A 17,036-nucleotide genomic window follows, 5' to 3' on the forward strand; every position below is an offset into this window, starting at 1 on the left:
AGAGAGGGTGGAGAATTACCTGAAGACATATAAGATCCAGAGTGGAGGTGGATCTTCATCAGGGGTGAAGAAGTCGTTCATTCAGGGACAGAAGAGGAGAGAAGGGGATGCAAATTCCATATCTTCTTATCAGAACAGGGGTAACCGGAGGAATAACTTTCGGAACTATCATCAACAACCGTATGTTGCGGCTGTGACCATTCCGGCTGCAGCACCACTACAACAACAACAACCACAACGTCAGCAAACTCAGTACCAGTAACAACAACCGGGTAACAGACCCACCTATCAACAGAGGCAAAGGATGATGGCCCGGCATTTCGACACTCTTCCAATGTCGTACGCTCAGTTGCTTTCTAGTCTTCAACAACTACAACTTGTGCAATTACGCACTCTGGCCCTCCTGTTGGAAGGCTTCCAGTGGGATATGACGCCAACTCTAGGTGTAGCTTCCACTCTGGGGCACCTGGCCATAATATTGAGAACTGCAAAGCTTTTAAGCACGTAGTTCAGGACCTCATAGATTCAAAGGCCATCGACCTTGCACCGGCTCCGAATGTCGTCAACAATCCCATGCCCCAGCACGGTGGTGCGAATGTTAATGTGATGGAAGGGGAAGCTAGATCCATCAAAGATGTGTCGAAGCTGAAGACTCCGTTGTTGGATGTCAAGGGCTACTTGTTGAAGGCCGATGTTTTCCCTGGTTGTGGGAAGGGTTGTGTGGATTGTGCTACTCAGAGTGGAGGTTGTTTGAAGATGCAACAGGGTATCCAGGCCTTTCTCGACGAAGGTACCCTCCAGGTTGAAGATTTGTCTGTCCAAGGGTCTGTGGAAGGGGTTGAGGAAGAGGTGTTTGAAGATGCTACTGATGAATTCGCAGATGTTGTTCCTACTGATTCTGTAATCCATGATGATGTATTTATTTTTTCCAATGCTGTTGCTGATATTTCAAGCTATGTGGTTGATTCTGATGTAATTGAACTTGATTCCGATGTCTCGGATGTTTATGTTTCAATGAATGAGATTTCAGAGTATGACTATGATGTTGCTACTATCACCATTTTCTACCCAACTAATCAGATCAATGTACCAGAAGCGCAACCGGTGCCACCAGCGCGACCGTCCACTATGACTATCACAACCCCTGGTCCTTTGCCTTTCACTAGTGAAAGGGCCATTCCTTGGAATTATGGGGGGAGTGTATACACGCACGATCATGGGGTGGAAAGGCCACTGAAGGTAGAAGAGGGTCAGAAGTCTGAACTTGAAGTTGAAGGTCCCGCAGTGGACAATGTTGGTGGAATCGGGCGATTCACTAGGAGTGGTAGACTGTTCTCACCACCCGTTACCCAAACTGATAGTGCTAACGCTGCGGTAAAAGCCAAAGGCAAACAGGTTGTGAATGAGGGTACCTCTACACCCCAGGCTGATTCTGAGCCCACTTTCGCAAAGGATGTGGATGAGCTCTTGAGGATCATAAAGATAAGTGATTACAAGGTAGTCGATCAGTTGATTCAGACTCCACCTAAAATATCCATCCTCTCACGCCTATTGTGTTTAGAGGCGCACAGGGAGGCGCTGCTGAAAGTCCTAAATGCCGCATATGTGCCTCAGGAGATCTCAGTGAACCAACTGGAAGGGATCGTTGCAAATGTTCATGCAAGCAACGAGTTGGGTTTTACTGATTCTGACTTGACGCCAACTGGACGCAATCATAACAAGGCTTTGCACGTCTCGATGGAATGCAAAGACACCGTGTTATCTCATGTCTTGGTGGATTTAGGTTCCTTGCTCAACGTGCTACCCAAGAGAGCCCTGTCAAGGTTAGATGTAGGGAGTTTGGTTCTGAAGCCTACAGATCTTATTGTGAGAGCCTTTGATGGATCTAAGAGGTCGGTGTTCGGAGAGGTAGAATTTCCAATTCAGATTGGATCACAAACCTTCAACATCGTCTTCTATGGGGTGGATATCAGTCCTTCCTATAGTTGCCTGCTGGGTCGTCCTTGGATCTACAACACTGGGGCAGTCTCTTCAACCTTACATCAGAAGATTAAATTCCCAGTAGATGGAAGGATCATCACTGTCTGTGGTGAGGAGGACATTCTGGTCAGTAACCTATCTACATTCAAGTATGTAGAGGTAGAAGGTGAATTTCAAGAGACCCTATGTCAGGCCTTTGAGGTTGTTCAGATCAAGGATGCAGCTCCGGTGGAAGAGGTTAAAGCGGGTGCCTCTATGTCATCCTTCAAGCAGGCACAGGCCTTGGTGGATTCGGGTACTGCCCCGGTTGGGGACATCTGTTGGTGTTACCAACGAAAGACGACAAATTCGGGATTGGGTATCAGCCAGCCCTGACTTCTACAACTTCAACACTTCAGACTCGTCAGGGGCCGATTACTTTCTCCAGTGCTGGCATCATTCAGTACGGCCAGGTTTCTACAATCAATGATGAAGATGGGGATAGTGATTGCGACATCGATAATTGGGTGTGTCCGAGGATCCTGGGTGAAGTCATCAACAATTGGTCTTCTGAGGAGATTGTCCAAGTCACTTTTCTTGAAGAGTAATTTTTCTTGTTTATCCATGCATGTCTAAGTCTTACGTTCCGCCCAGGGTGTAATGACTCATTGTAGGGCTCATCTATGTGGATACCTGCATTTTTTTATCATAAATAAAGGACGTCCTTTTTGCACTCAAATATTTTGCTCACTGTCTTTCTATTTTTGTAGTTTTCAAAAATCCAAAATAAATAAATAAAAAATACATTTGGAAATGTTTTGTTTAGTTTTCACTCTTTTTTCACACTCATAAGCACATACCATCACTCATGCAGATGCACATCACCAGATCCTATTGATAACGGTTCTGCTATGGCTCGCTTCGACTTTGGAAATCCAATATTTCAAGCTGAAGAAGAGGGTGATGAAGACTGTGAACTCCCTGAAGAACTTGCTAGGCTATTGAAGCAGGAGGAAAGGGTCATTCAACCGTATCAAGAGTCTATTGAAGTGATTAATCTTGGCACCGAGGACGTCAAGAAAGAAGTCAAGATAGGGGCTGCTTTGGAAGATAATGTGAAGAAGGGGTTGATTGAATTGCTGCAAGAGTATGTTGACATCTTCGCTTGGTCTTATCAGGACATGCCCGGGCTTGACACAGACATTGTGGTACACCGTTTGCCTCTCAAAGAAGGTTGTCCTCCGGTCAAGCAGAAGCTCAGAAGAACAAGACCAGAGATGGCTGTCAAGATAAAGGAAGAAGTGCAAAAACAGTTGGATGCAGGGTTTCTAGCAGTTACAAATTATCCGCCATGGGTTGCAAATATCGTTCTGGTACCTAAGAAGGATGGAAAGGTACGGATGTGTGTCGACTACCGGGATCTAAACAGAGCTAGCCCTAAGGATGATTTCCCATTACCTCACATCGATGTTTTGGTGGATAACACAGCTCAGTTCTCGGTATTCTCCATCATGGATGGATTTTCTGGCTATAATCAAATTAAGATGGCACCAGAAGACATGGAGAAGACAACATCCATAACCCCATGGGGCACCTTCTGCTACAAGGTGATGCCGTTTGGTCTAAAAAATGCTGGGGCAACATTACAACGAGCTACGGTGACTCTTTTCCATGATATGATTCATCATGAAATCAAGGTTTATGTTGACGATATGATTGCCAAATCTCAAACAGAAGAAGAACATTTGGTGAATCTGCAGAAACTGTTTGAGCATTTGAGAAAATTCAAGCTGAGGCTTAATCCGAACAAGTGTACTTTTGGGGTGAGATCTGGAAAACTGTTGGGTTTTATTGTTAGTGAAAAAGGGATTGAGGTGGATCCGGCCAAAGTGAAAGCGATACAAGAGATGCCTGAGCCAAGAACAGAGAAACAAGTTTGTGGTTTCTTAGGGAGGTTGAACTACATTGCAAGGTTCATCTCTCACCTAACAGCCACGTGCGAGCCAATTTTCAAGTTGCTGAGAAAAGATCAGACTATCAGGTGGAACAATGATTGCCAAAGGGCTTTTGAAAAAATAAAAGAGTATTTGCAGAATCCTCCAATCCTTATGCCTCTAGTCCCAGGGAGACCGCTGATTATGTATTTGACAGTACTTGATAATTCCATGGGTTGTGTTCTCGGTCAACACGACAAGACAGGTAGGAAAGAGCATGCCATCTACTACCTGAGTAAAAAATTCACAGATTGCGAGTCAAGATACTCAATGCTTGAAAAGACATGTTGTGCACTTGCATGGGCTGCTAAGCGTTTGAGACAATACATGCTGACTCACACAACCTTACTGATCTCCAAAATGGATCAAGTCAAGTATATATTTGAGAAGCCAGCTCTCACCGGAAGGGTTGCTCGTTGGCAAATGGTACTGGCAGAGTACGACATCCAGTATACATCCCAAAAAGCCATCAAAGGGAGTATTTTGTCAGACTATCTTGCTCAACAGCCGATTGATGATTATGAGCCGATGAAGTTTGATTTTCCAGACGAAGACATCATGTTCCTCAAGATGAGAGACTGTGAAGAGCCAGTTGTTGAGGAGGGACCTGATCCAGACAAAAAGTGGACTTTAATGTTTGATGGGGCCGTCAATGCTAAAGGAAGTGGAATTGGTGCTGTCATTACTACTCCGAAAGGTGCCCACATGCCTTTCACCGCTCGTCTGACTTTCGAGTGCACCAATAATGAAGCTGAGTATGAAGCTTGTATCTTGGGTATTGAGCAAGCCATTGATTTGAGAATCAAGACTTTGGACATCTTCGGAGATTCAGCTATTTATCCCTGTTAGGATAGGTCAGTTATTTATCCCTACTGATTTTGTTGTCATGGACATTGAAGAGGATGTTGATATACCAATCCTTCTGGCTAGACCATTCTTATCAACTGCAGGAGCCATAATAGATGTCAAGAGAGGAAAGTTGACCTTTGAGGTAGGTGATGAGAAGATAAAATTTATACTTTCAAAATTTCTTATGGCACCTGTGATTGGAGACGCATGTAATGCCATAAATATCATTGATGAATGCGTTAGGGAAATAGAACAAGAAGAAATCATAAAAAAAATTAAGCTACCATCAACTCTCATACTGAAAGATGATAACTTTAGGAAGCCCTACATCGATGGTAACCTTTATGAATGTTTATCCCTTACCCCATATCCTATGCCATGCCCTAAGAAACCAACCTTAGAACTTAAGGAACAACCTAAGAACCTGAGATATGAGTTTCTTGATGAAGAGATGAACCGTCCAGTTATAGTCAGCGCTACCTTGAGCCAAGGGGAAACAGACCAACTCTTATATGTTTTACGAAGATATCCCTCAGCCTTAGGATATAATATCTCTGATCTAAAAGGTATAAGCCCATCTGTATGCATGCATCGGATTTTGCTCGAAGAAGATTCAAAGCTCTCCAGAGAACATCAGAGAAGAATAAACCCTATATTGAGTGATGTTGTTAAAAGAGAAGTTCTTAAGTTACTTGAGGCAGGTATAATCTATCAAATCTCGGATAGTAAGTGGGTGAGCCCTGTGCATGTAGTACCTAAAAAGGGAGGTATCACAGTGGTGCAAAACGATAAAGGCGAACATGTAGCAAAACGGATAGAAGGAGGATGGAGGATGTGCATAGACTACAGAAAGTTAAATAAAGCAACCAGGAAGGATCATTTCCCTTTACCATTTATAGACCAGATGTTGGAGCGTCTAGCCAGACACTCTTACTTTTGCTATCTAGATGGATACTCTGGATTCTTCCAAATACCTATCCACCCCGAAGATCAAGAGAAAACTACCTTGACATACCCTTATGGAACTTTTTCCTTCAAACGAATGCCATTCGGACTCTATAATGCCCCAGCAACTTTCCAACGTTGCATGATGTCAATATTTGCAGATTACCTAGATAGTATCATGGAAGTATTAATGGATGATTTCTTGGTTTGCGGATTTGATTTCCAAAATTGTCTTGCTAACCTTAAGAAAGTCCTGGAGAGATGCGTGGAGGTGAACCTTGTGCTAAACTGGGAAAAGTATCATTTCATGGTCACCGAAGGGATTGTTTTAGGACATATAGTTTCCGAAAAAGGTATTAAGTTAGATAGAGCTAAGATAGAAGTCATAGAGAATCTAAAACCACCCAAAACTATCAGAGAAGTCCGAAGTTTCCTTGGACATGCTGGATTCTACCGGCGTTTTATCAAAGACTTCTCTAAAATAACTAAACCTTTAACTGGCCTTTTAATGAAAGATGGTGAATTCATTTTCGATGAAAAATGTAATAAAGCATTTAATCTTTTAAAGCAACTGTTAATTTCAGCACCCATCATGCAACCCCCTGATTGGTCAGAACCTTTTAAGATAATGTGTGATGCTAGTGATTATGCCGTTGGAGTCGTTCTAGGACAAAGGAAAGATAAAAAATTACATGTGATTTATTATGCCAGTAGAACCCTAGACTCCACCCAACTTAACTACGCAACAACTGAAAAGGAACTACTAGTTGTAGTTTTTGCTATAGACAAATTCAGATCTTATCTAGTAGGAGCCAAAATTATAGTTTACACCGATCATGATGCCATTCGTTACCTATTAAGTAAAAAAGATGCCAAGCCCAGGTTACTCCGATGGATTCTGTTACTACAAGAGTTTGATTTAGATATCCGATATAAAAAAGGCACTGAAAATGTAGTAACTGGTAACCTTTCTAGGCTAGAACACCTAAAACCAGACTTCATACCCATAAATGATGATTTTGCCTATGATAGACTGATAGCTAAACTAGAAGCCATTGAAGATGATAGCCTAGGCCCTCATGAGCACTTCCAAAAATCCTTAGCTGTAAGTAACATGCCATGGTATGCATACTTTGTTAATTATCTAGCTGCTGATATCATACCCCCTGATCTTGACTACCATCGGAAGAAGAAGTTCTTTAACGATGTAAGAAACTTTTATTGGGACGAACCGCTCCTTTTCAAAAGGGGTAAAGACGGCATTTTTCGCCGTTGCATTCCAGAATAGGAGGTAAAAAGTATAATTGAGCATTGTCACTCTGCACCCTATGGTGGACATGCGAGCACCTCTAAGACATACACCAACATTCTTCAAGCTGGCCTATTCTGGCCTACCATGTGGCGCGATATCCATGTTTGCATTGTCAAATGTGATAGATGCCAACGCACGGGAAATATTTCAAGATGTGACGAAATGCCTCTAAGAAACATTCAAGAAATAGAACTCTTCGACGTTTGGGGTATAGATTTCACGGGACCTTTCCCACCATCCCTAGGAAACAAGTATATCTTAGTAGCTGCACCCACAAACGACACTCGAGTGGTGATCAAGTTATTTAAAAACTATATATTCCCCAGATTTGGAACACCCCGTTTAGTCATAAGCGATGGAGTATCGCACTTCATATCGAGAATATTTGATAAACTTTTAAGCAAATATGGAGTTAGGCATATAGTAGCAACACCATACCACCCACAGACTAGTGACCAAGTAGAAGTATCCAATAGGGAGATAAAACAAATTCTAGAAAAAACTGTTTCTATATCTAGAAAAGACTGGTCTCAGAAGCTCCAAGAAGCATTATGGGCCTACATAACCGCTTTCAAAACCCCTATAGGAACAACTCCCTACCAACTAGTCTATGGAAAATCTTGTCATTTACCTTTTGAATTAGAGCATAAGGCCTATTGGGCCATTAAAACTTTGAATTTGGATTACCTGACCGCTGGTGAAAAATGTATCCTTGACATCCACAAACTGGAAGAACTCAGGCAATCTGCCTACGAGAATGCCATAATATACAAAGAGAGAACCAAAGCTTGGCATGAAAAAATAATTGTGAAAAAAGATTTCAATATAGGCGACCCTGTTCTCCTGTTCAATTCTAGGTTACGACTTTTCCCTGGGAAGCTGCGTTCAAGATGGACTGGCCTTTTCAAAGTATCTAAGATTCTGAGATCCGGAGTTGTAGAAATCAAGAACGAAACCTGTAGTCCATTCATTGTAAATGGGCAAAGACTGAAGCTCTATGAAGGAGGAAACATTCCAACAGACTACTCCATCCACACTCTGATAGATCCACAAATTCCTACGACAGATGTATAAGTTCCGATCGTCAAGCTAACGACGTTAAACAAGCGCTGCTTGGGAGGCAACCCACGGCTTTCTTATCTTATTTTACTTTTTCTGCATTTATTTACTTTTTTGTATCATATTCTCGTCAGGACTAAATATCATTTGCAATGTTTGTGTTTTCAAGATCCTTTTCCCTAACCTTTGCAGGATGAAGAACTTTGATGACATGCACGTGGCCTTCAGAGATGACACCCAGAGGGAGCATTATATAGTTTTCTACCAGCGCCCTATGGCACCTACACGCTATCCGGACCAGGATTGCATGGACACCCTAGGCATTGAGCCGAGCATCAGATTCCTGTGCCACCAACTCCAATGGGATGAATTCGCTGATGACCTGAACAACACCTACATGAACCTGACTTTGGAGTTCCTTAGCTCGTTTGCTTATGATCCTTACTCCTGACAAGATGGACATGCGATTTTCAGGCTATTCGGGACTGAGGAGTTCCTTTTCTTATTTATGCTTATATTATTTTCTGCATTTCCCAGCCTTATTTTATATTATCGCATTTGGTACATTTCAAATTATGTTAGCACTTTGATATTTTCATATATATATATATATATATATATATATATATATATATATATATATATATATATATATATATATATATTATGTGTGTGTTTATTTCCTTTATATTCTTATTATAGTCTAATAATATTATTTATTTATTTGTTTAATGTTTAAATTTTATTTTCATTGTGCAAGCCTTATTCTATTAGGAAAAACAATGAGAATGCTATCCGGACCCCCAGATAAAAAAAGGCTTGGAGAAGCCCATACCAAAATCTTCAAATTTCGGCCCAGCTTCAAATGTTGCTCTTGTGGCGCCCGCCGTAGACCCTATAGCGCCCGCCACGACGTCTGGTATATGCGGGGCAGATTCAACTAATTCACCATTTTTGGCCCTTAAAACTTCCAAAACCCATTTTTTTCCTCTTCCAAAAACTCCCTTGAACCCCATAAAAGCTCCTACATTTATCATCTTCCCACCATACAATTTACCTTTCCAACTTCCATTTTAATTTTCATCCATCAATATCCATAAAAATCCATAAAAATCCCACCTTTACCACCCGATATATATATATATATATATATATATACCCATTTTCATCTTCTTCAACACATTCAAAGAGCAAAATAATGGAGTTCAACGAATATATTCTTCGTGAAGGGAAACCTGGGGATAGGTAGAGAAGGATTATTGAAAGGTTACAAAATCGGGAAATTCTCCCGACGAGGTACGTGGACGATAACTGTCTGTATACTTTGGGTATCTACCACAGTGTTTTTTGTTTGTTAGATTTTTTAGGCTTGCACACTATTTTTTCAAACAGAGAGCCTACCTTTGGGCGATTGACAGTCGGGTTTTTAAGTTCTTTAATTTATATTGTCAGTCTTAACACTTCTAGTACAATTGGTACTGTTAAATTTCGAATGTTTGTTGTTGAGTATGAGTATAATACCAACGAACTAGCAGGTCTGTTAGGAACTCCTCATGGGGAAGGTGCTATTTGTGAGGCCCCTTTGGATTCAGACTGGTCGGTCGAGGTGTTTTCCTTCTGGCAGAGATTGTCTAATATTTCAATAATTTCTTTTGAAGGAATTCTTGCCTCGGCCATCCATAACCCGGCCATCATAGTTTTTAGATATATGTTGGCATGTACTATTTTTGGCCAGGAGAATCCAAACAAGGTTAATGCTCGGGAGCTTCTCTTTTTACAAGGAAGCCTCACAAATAGGAGGATTAATTCGGCCCCGTTTATGATTGCTCATATGGCTTTAACTCTTAATAAAGCGAGACCTATTGTTTTTGGAGGACTCATTACGTCTATTGCTCGGGCTCTTAACCTGAACAATGAGATAGCTACCTTAGTTCCCTTAGCTCCTCGCACAATCAACCTAAAATTTCTAAAAGATATGAAATTATGCCAAGTGAGAAGAGAGGGAGGTTATGTGCTTATGATTCATGGTGTAGCTTTCCCATCTATTGCCTTACCATGCACTAGACGTACTGATGTATGTAATGAAAGGAACTGGACCTATGATTTAGATGCTCCACCTGTTTTAGGTCCACTTCCTCCTAATGTTCCTGATGAGGAGGGACACGACACTGATGTAGAGCTTGATCGGAGAGAGAAATCTCCCGTACCTCATGTGTCCCCCCATCACCCTTCACCACCACACACCGCACCATCTTCTTCTTTTGCAGGTTCTGCTCCTGGATTCTATATTACTGAGGAGATATGGCGCGACCACATGGCTAAAGAACAAACGCGTGATGGCCTACTCTCTACCATTCAGCAACAACTGGCGGACAACATGAGCTTCATGCAAGAATCGCATCGGAGGACAGATTGATCATATGCGACTGTTTCACAGACCCTGCTTGCGATCACAAACGAGCAATCCCGTCAGTGGAACTACCATCGTGAGCATTTTGTGCTGATGGAGGCCACTCAGGGTTCCATTTTAGGCAACCTTAGAGAGGTGAGGACTGCTCAGGCTGCCTTAACGGCCAGGATGGACCAGAGAGACCGTCGCCGCAGCAGATCCCATCGTCCACCTCAAGATGGCGAAGGGACCAGTGGTCAGCAGTAGTATGACATGTTACTCTCCCCTTATCTTATTTCGAAACATTGGGGACAATGTTCGATTTAAGTGTGGGAGGAGATTTTATCGCTTTCTATTTTCCTTTGTTGTTTTTAGTTAGATTGTTTATTTTTATTGCTCTTTAGTTGTTTACTTTGTTTTATTTTGTTTTTAGTTAGTGTGTTTTAGAAAATACATGTGTCTGACGAGTCACCAGTATAGTATATCTTTAGTACATCCTCATCTCCCCATTCCTTTAGCCCTACCAAAACAAAATTTGCAAAAGAAAACGGTGTTGTTCTGAAAGTTTTTGGGCTTTAAGACATGTTTGAGTTAGGATGTGGTGACTCGGGAGAACTTTTTGAAACATCAGTATCGTTTTAGCACCATAGACTTCATGAATATAGGAATCACTCCCGAAACCCCATATACCATGGCCTTAATCATCATTTCAGTATAGTCCTCAGTAGTTTATTCCAGTAGTCAACTCCGGCCTAAGCATACTCTACGTAGGGGATCGATGAACATAAGTGAATGATCCAGTGCAATAAAATAAAGAAAAAGGCAACTCCGGGATAGGTGACCCTCACAAGATCATTTAAACCAAAAATTTGTAAAAATTTGTTGCAAAAGAAAAAAAGAAAAAAAGCTCACCCACTGTTAGTTGGTTCAGAGGTATCTGGCGCTGAACTCGGTAGGGCGGATTACGATCCGATCCCCCACAACTGCATTTGGGTCAAATAAAAGGGTTCACAACAGATTTATGTGCCAGAAACCCCATGTTTTAGGATCAAAATCACTAACCGGACACTCTACTATGAAGCATGTACGGATAACAGGCTTAATGTGATTGCGCCTGAATGAAAAGGACCCAAAAAGAGATGAAGATGTAGGCCTAGGTATTGTGGGATAATATGGGTTGGTTAATATAAAAATGGAGTTTATGTCCGTGTCTGCGGATAAGTGTCATCACGATACCCTTGGGTCACTCAGTTAGTACCTATCACTGCATCCCGACTTGAACTTAGAAGCCCTTTTAGCCCCAATCACTCGTCGACACCGGTTTTTCTTTTTTGAGCTTTTAAGTGTTTTGCTTAAGGACAAGGAAGGGTTTAAGTGTGTGAGAATTTGATGACACTAAAATTCACCGTATTTTCGACTCCGATTTCGCATCCATTTTAGTTGTTTTATTGTTATTTAGTTATGTTATTACTATGTTTTTCTTTGTTTTCAGGTTTTCAGTATAATCTGAGCCCCTATCGAGAAAATGAGCGAAAATGAGCTAAAGAGCCAAAAAATCAGCATTTTACACTTGTGTCTCCCACTGTGGCGGGCGTCATGGGTCCATCCATGACGTGTCCCAGTTTCAACCTCTTCTCAACTGCCACGTCTCCCACGATCTCCACTTGGGCGCTGCGATTTCCTCCTGTGACCGGCACCATGATGTTGTGGCGGGCGCCACAAGAACAAAATGGTTCCCTCCCATTTTCAAACTTAGGGGCATCCTTGTAATTTCCATTTTTCTCCTTGCCTATAAATAGAACCTTGATTTCATTTGTTTCATCATCCAAACTTAGTTACAACTAGGCATATATCAGTATTGTGTAAAAGTGGTCATCGCTTCACATCGGAGTGGTGCCACAATGTGTAATCGAACTTTGATTTCATTTTATTTACTTTCCTGCACCCGCACTACTTTCATTTATTTTCCGCACTCGCACTACTTTTATTTACTTTCCTGCACTCGCACTTATTACATTAAAATGCATTTTTACTTTACCATGTCTGGTTAAACCTATAAAGGTTAGAATGTAAGGATCGTAATTGAACCGATAATACGTACAATTTTTCGTAAAAACACTTAAGGTCTATTTTGACTTTCAACTTAAGTTTTCCCACACTTAATTTCCGTTGGGTAAGATCGAAAGTTGTCTGACGTCTGTTTAAACTTAGTTTTTTTTAACTATTTCAAATACAACGAAAGCGCTTTGTTTAGTTCATTAGGAGTTTTTAACTTAAAAAGAAAAGTGATTTTAAAACTATTTTCGGACGCGTTTATAAGTTTAGAGTCTGGTTCGTGAGAACCTCTTTTGGTTAAGAAATCCAGGTCAAAATAATTTTCAACTTAGTCAAGACACTATATTTCTTAAAAATAGGTTTACTACCCTAACGCAATGCGTGCCTTTTTATAAGTGACAATAAGAGGGTTTGATTAGGGAGTACAACTCGGTTCTGAATACACGAAAGCGCAATTTCCGTTAAATTGGTTATTTTCAAAGTAGGAAACACTGCCCATAAGTAATTCTATTAGCAAGTACTTGGATTATTAATTGATTATGTGAATTACATTCGAACTTGTCTTTATTAATTGAATTTAATTTAACACTTTATTTTTCATTGTGCACTCTTAAAAACCCTGTTTCGATTACCTTAGATAAACACCGTAACAATAGATAACGATAGATTGAAATTTGGTCTCTGTGGATTCGACAATCTTTTATATTACTCTGACGCGTTCCTATACTTGCGAAAAACACGCCTAAAAAACGTATCATATTTTTGGCTTCATATGCATTGCTTTTTACTTGATTAACATTTATTATTACACAGTATTTTATATTTATTGCAGGTATTTATTGATTAAAAGGTTTACAAGAAAGCAAAATTGAAAATAGAAAAAAGGAAAGAAAAAGAGAAGAAAATGGAGAAAAACATAGAGAATGGACCACCACGCCTAATGTGATTGTGGCGCCCATCATCTAGGGTGTATGGCGCCCGCCAGATGATCCAAAGAGGATGGTGGCGCCCGCCACAAAGAATTGAGATTGTGGCGCTCAACCCTATATTGGTGGCGCTCGCCACGGAGTCAAAGACTAGGGTTGTGGCAACCACCACAACCTGGTCTTCCCTATTATTTTTCAAAGTTTTTAGACACAAATCCACCCACCTTTAGCTATAAATCAGGGATGTGGAAAATATAAAAAGAGGGTTGTTTCTACACGTCAGTTCTCTTCCTTCTTCCAGTTTTCAACTACCAATTATTTTTAGTCAAAATCATTTTCTTTTAGTTTCCTAGGCAGTTTTCCCTACTTTATAACAGTAATAGTTTCTCTACATCGGGGACTATTGTGATTTATTATTTACGCATTTGAGTTCAATTGTAACGGTTGCTCATTGCCAAAGCCTGCCGACATTATTTTAATCAAAGAATCAAGATTCAGTTCAAGTTTTCAATTCGTAATCCAGGTTTTATTTTGATTGCTATTTTATTTATTTATGCCTTATTGCATGTTTGATTTTCCTAATACCATGTCTGTTACCGGATCTATGTCCGGCTAAACCCTTAGGTATCAGTATGTAAAGACCGTCGAAACGACGGGATTCATAGAAAATTGGTGTTAGTTTTTATAAAACTTATTTTTACGGTTTTTAGTTTCTTATTTTAATCAAACTGTTTTTCGTACAAGAGTACAAAACAACATAAGGTTACGGTTAACAAGAATGAGAGTTTGAGATTTTAACCAGATAGCTGAAACTAGGCATTAATTCTAAACACAACGAAAGTGGTTTAGGATTAATTAGACTTTATTTATATTCAAAAATTACTTTTAAAGTCAAAATGAGACCGCGAGAGCCAAGCATTCTTGTTTAGGAGTATGGGCAGAGTCAATAAAAACGAGAGTGTGAGACTAAGTCCTTTCTATAAATAATTTCTACTAAAGAATATTTTCACCAATAAGATTACACCAACTATCTATCGAATCCCCAAAGTTTGATGCGTTACGTACCGATATCCCCTATATCATATATCTTTATCAATATTCTATTTACGTTTTAGCTGTTTTTCTTCATCCCAATAAAAACGAGAGTGTGAGACTAAGTCCTCTTACGTACTATGCAATCCCTTTGCAGGATGAACCATATAACAGCATCACTGCCCCTGCCATCGAGGCCAATAATTTTGATCTAAAACCTTCGTTGTTGTCAACTGTACAGCAAAACCAATTTTCATGTAGTCCCACGGAGGATCCGAATCTACATTTGTCAGTATTTTTGCAATACGCAGACACAGTGAAAGCGAATGGTCAGAGCCCAGAAGCTATAAGACTATGTCTTTTCCCATTTTCATTAAGAGATAGAGCTAGAGCCTGGCTCCAATATTTACCATCCAACTCTGTCACTACGTGGAACGAGTTGAAGAAAGTCTTCTTAGCCCGATATTTCCCACCTAGTAAGACGGATATGCTAAGAGCCCAAATAAACGGGTTTAAACAAAAGGATAATGAATCACTTTTTGAAGCTTGGGAGAGATACAAAGACATGATAAGGCTTTGTCCACATCACAATCTAAAATAATGGTTGATCATCCATACCTTTTACAACGGTCTCTTGTACAATACAAGATTGACAGTAGACGCCACCGCAGGTGGCGCACTGATGGATAAACCATATAATGAGTCCTATCAACTCATCGAAGGTATGGCCCAAAATCATTACCAATAGGGAAGAGAAAGAACCTCTGTAGAGAAACCTCAAACGAAGGGCGGCATGTATGAATTAAGCAGTCTTGACCATGTCAACGCCAAGGTAGATGCTCTTACTCAAAAGATAGACAGCTTGATCATAACACCAGCAGCCACCGTGGTTGTCGTAGCACTAAACTGCAAGATATGCGGAGTTCAAGGGCATACTGCTCTAGAATGTCAACTCTTGATAGGAACCTCTACTTACCAGGTGAACTATGCTCAAGGAATCCCTTAATCAAACACCTATAACCCAGGTTGGAAGAACCATCCTAACTTTTCGTACAAAAAAAACAATGCATTGTATGCACCTAACCAAGCACCTCCTGTACAACCAGGATATCATAAAGCTGCCACAAATACTCAAAATGCTCCTAGGAAATCAAACTTAGAAATAATGATGGAAAACTTCATAGCTACCCAAGCCCAAACAAATAAGGATTTCCTAAATCAAAACATGCACACTAGTGAGCAAATCAAGCAGTTAGCAAACAAGGTAGACGCATTAGCTACCCATAACAAAATGTTGGAAACACAAATCTTGCAAGTGGCTCAACAACAAGCACCTACTTCTGCTCCTGCAGGCACATTTCCTGGACAACCGTAACCAAACCCGAAAGGTCATGCAAATGCTATTATACTACGAAGTGGGACAGAACTAGACAGACTGACCGACCCTAGAACTAAAAACCCATCCATGCATCAAGACCCTGGTAAGGTAACTGAGAAGGAAGACGAACAAGAGGAATATAAAAACGAAGAGGCCGTAGAGAAAGAAGAACCTTATGTTCCTCCACTACCGTATAAACCCCCTATCCCTTATCCTCAAAGACTTGTTAAATCTAAAAGTGTAGGACAATTTAAAAAATTCGTAGAGCTTCTAAAACAATTGAATATCACAATACCCTTTACATAAGCCATCACTCAAATTCCCTCGTATGCTAAGTTTCTCAAAGAAATCTTATCTAATAAGAAGAAGATAGAGGATAACGAAACCGTTAACTTACTGCTGAGTGTAGCGCCATAATACAAAACAATATGCCTCCTAAGCTTAAAGTCCCGGGTATTTTCTCCATACCCTGTGTAATCGGAAAGTTTGTCATCGACAAAGCACTATGTGACTTAGGAGCCAGTATTAGTTTAATGCCCTTGTCCATATATGAAAGGATAAAAATGGGAGAACTAAGACCTACGAGGATGTCCGTACAACTTGTAGTTCGTTCTGTTAAAATTTCCCGTAGGTATGCTAGAAAATGTTTCGGTGCACATAGGACAATTCTATATTCCTACTGATTTTATAATCATGGATATAAAAGAGGATTGCAACATCCCTATCATATTAGGAAGACCATTCCTAGCTATAGCTGGAGCTATTATAGATATTAAGAAAGGCAAGCTAACCTTTGAAGCTGGTGAGGAAAAAGTCGAATTCATTTTGACGTAATTCCTAAAGGCACCAGTTATAGACGATACCTGTTGTCTACTAGATGTCATCAACGAATGCATAAGAGAGATGGAGAATGAACAAACATCATACTCCGAAATACTGAAAATTCTAAGGCCTCCTACATTTGAAGATGAAAATTTAAGTAAGGAATACCAAGATGACAACCTAAGTGAATGCCTGGCACTAACGCCTGATCATATGCTCTGCCGAAAGAAACCATCCCTAGAACTTAAGACGTTACCCAAATATCTAAGATACGAATTCCTAGACACTGAACTTCAGCGACCTGTAATAGTAAATG

The 17,036-nt window shown here is 40.4% G+C and overlaps 1 non-coding gene across 1 annotated transcript; it reads right to left on the reverse strand.

Moving 5' to 3' along the window:
- Positions 1–15,007: 15,007 nt before the first annotated feature.
- On the reverse strand, positions 15,008–15,114 carry LOC127098796 (small nucleolar RNA R71). Its single transcript, XR_007793491.1, has one exon. It is a non-coding gene; the product is annotated as a small nucleolar RNA R71 (small nucleolar RNA).
- Positions 15,115–17,036: the final 1,922 nt, after the last annotated feature.

Source organism: Lathyrus oleraceus, chromosome 6, assembly GCF_024323335.1.
Source record: "Lathyrus oleraceus cultivar Zhongwan6 chromosome 6, CAAS_Psat_ZW6_1.0, whole genome shotgun sequence".
NCBI lineage: Eukaryota > Viridiplantae > Streptophyta > Magnoliopsida > Fabales > Fabaceae > Lathyrus > Lathyrus oleraceus.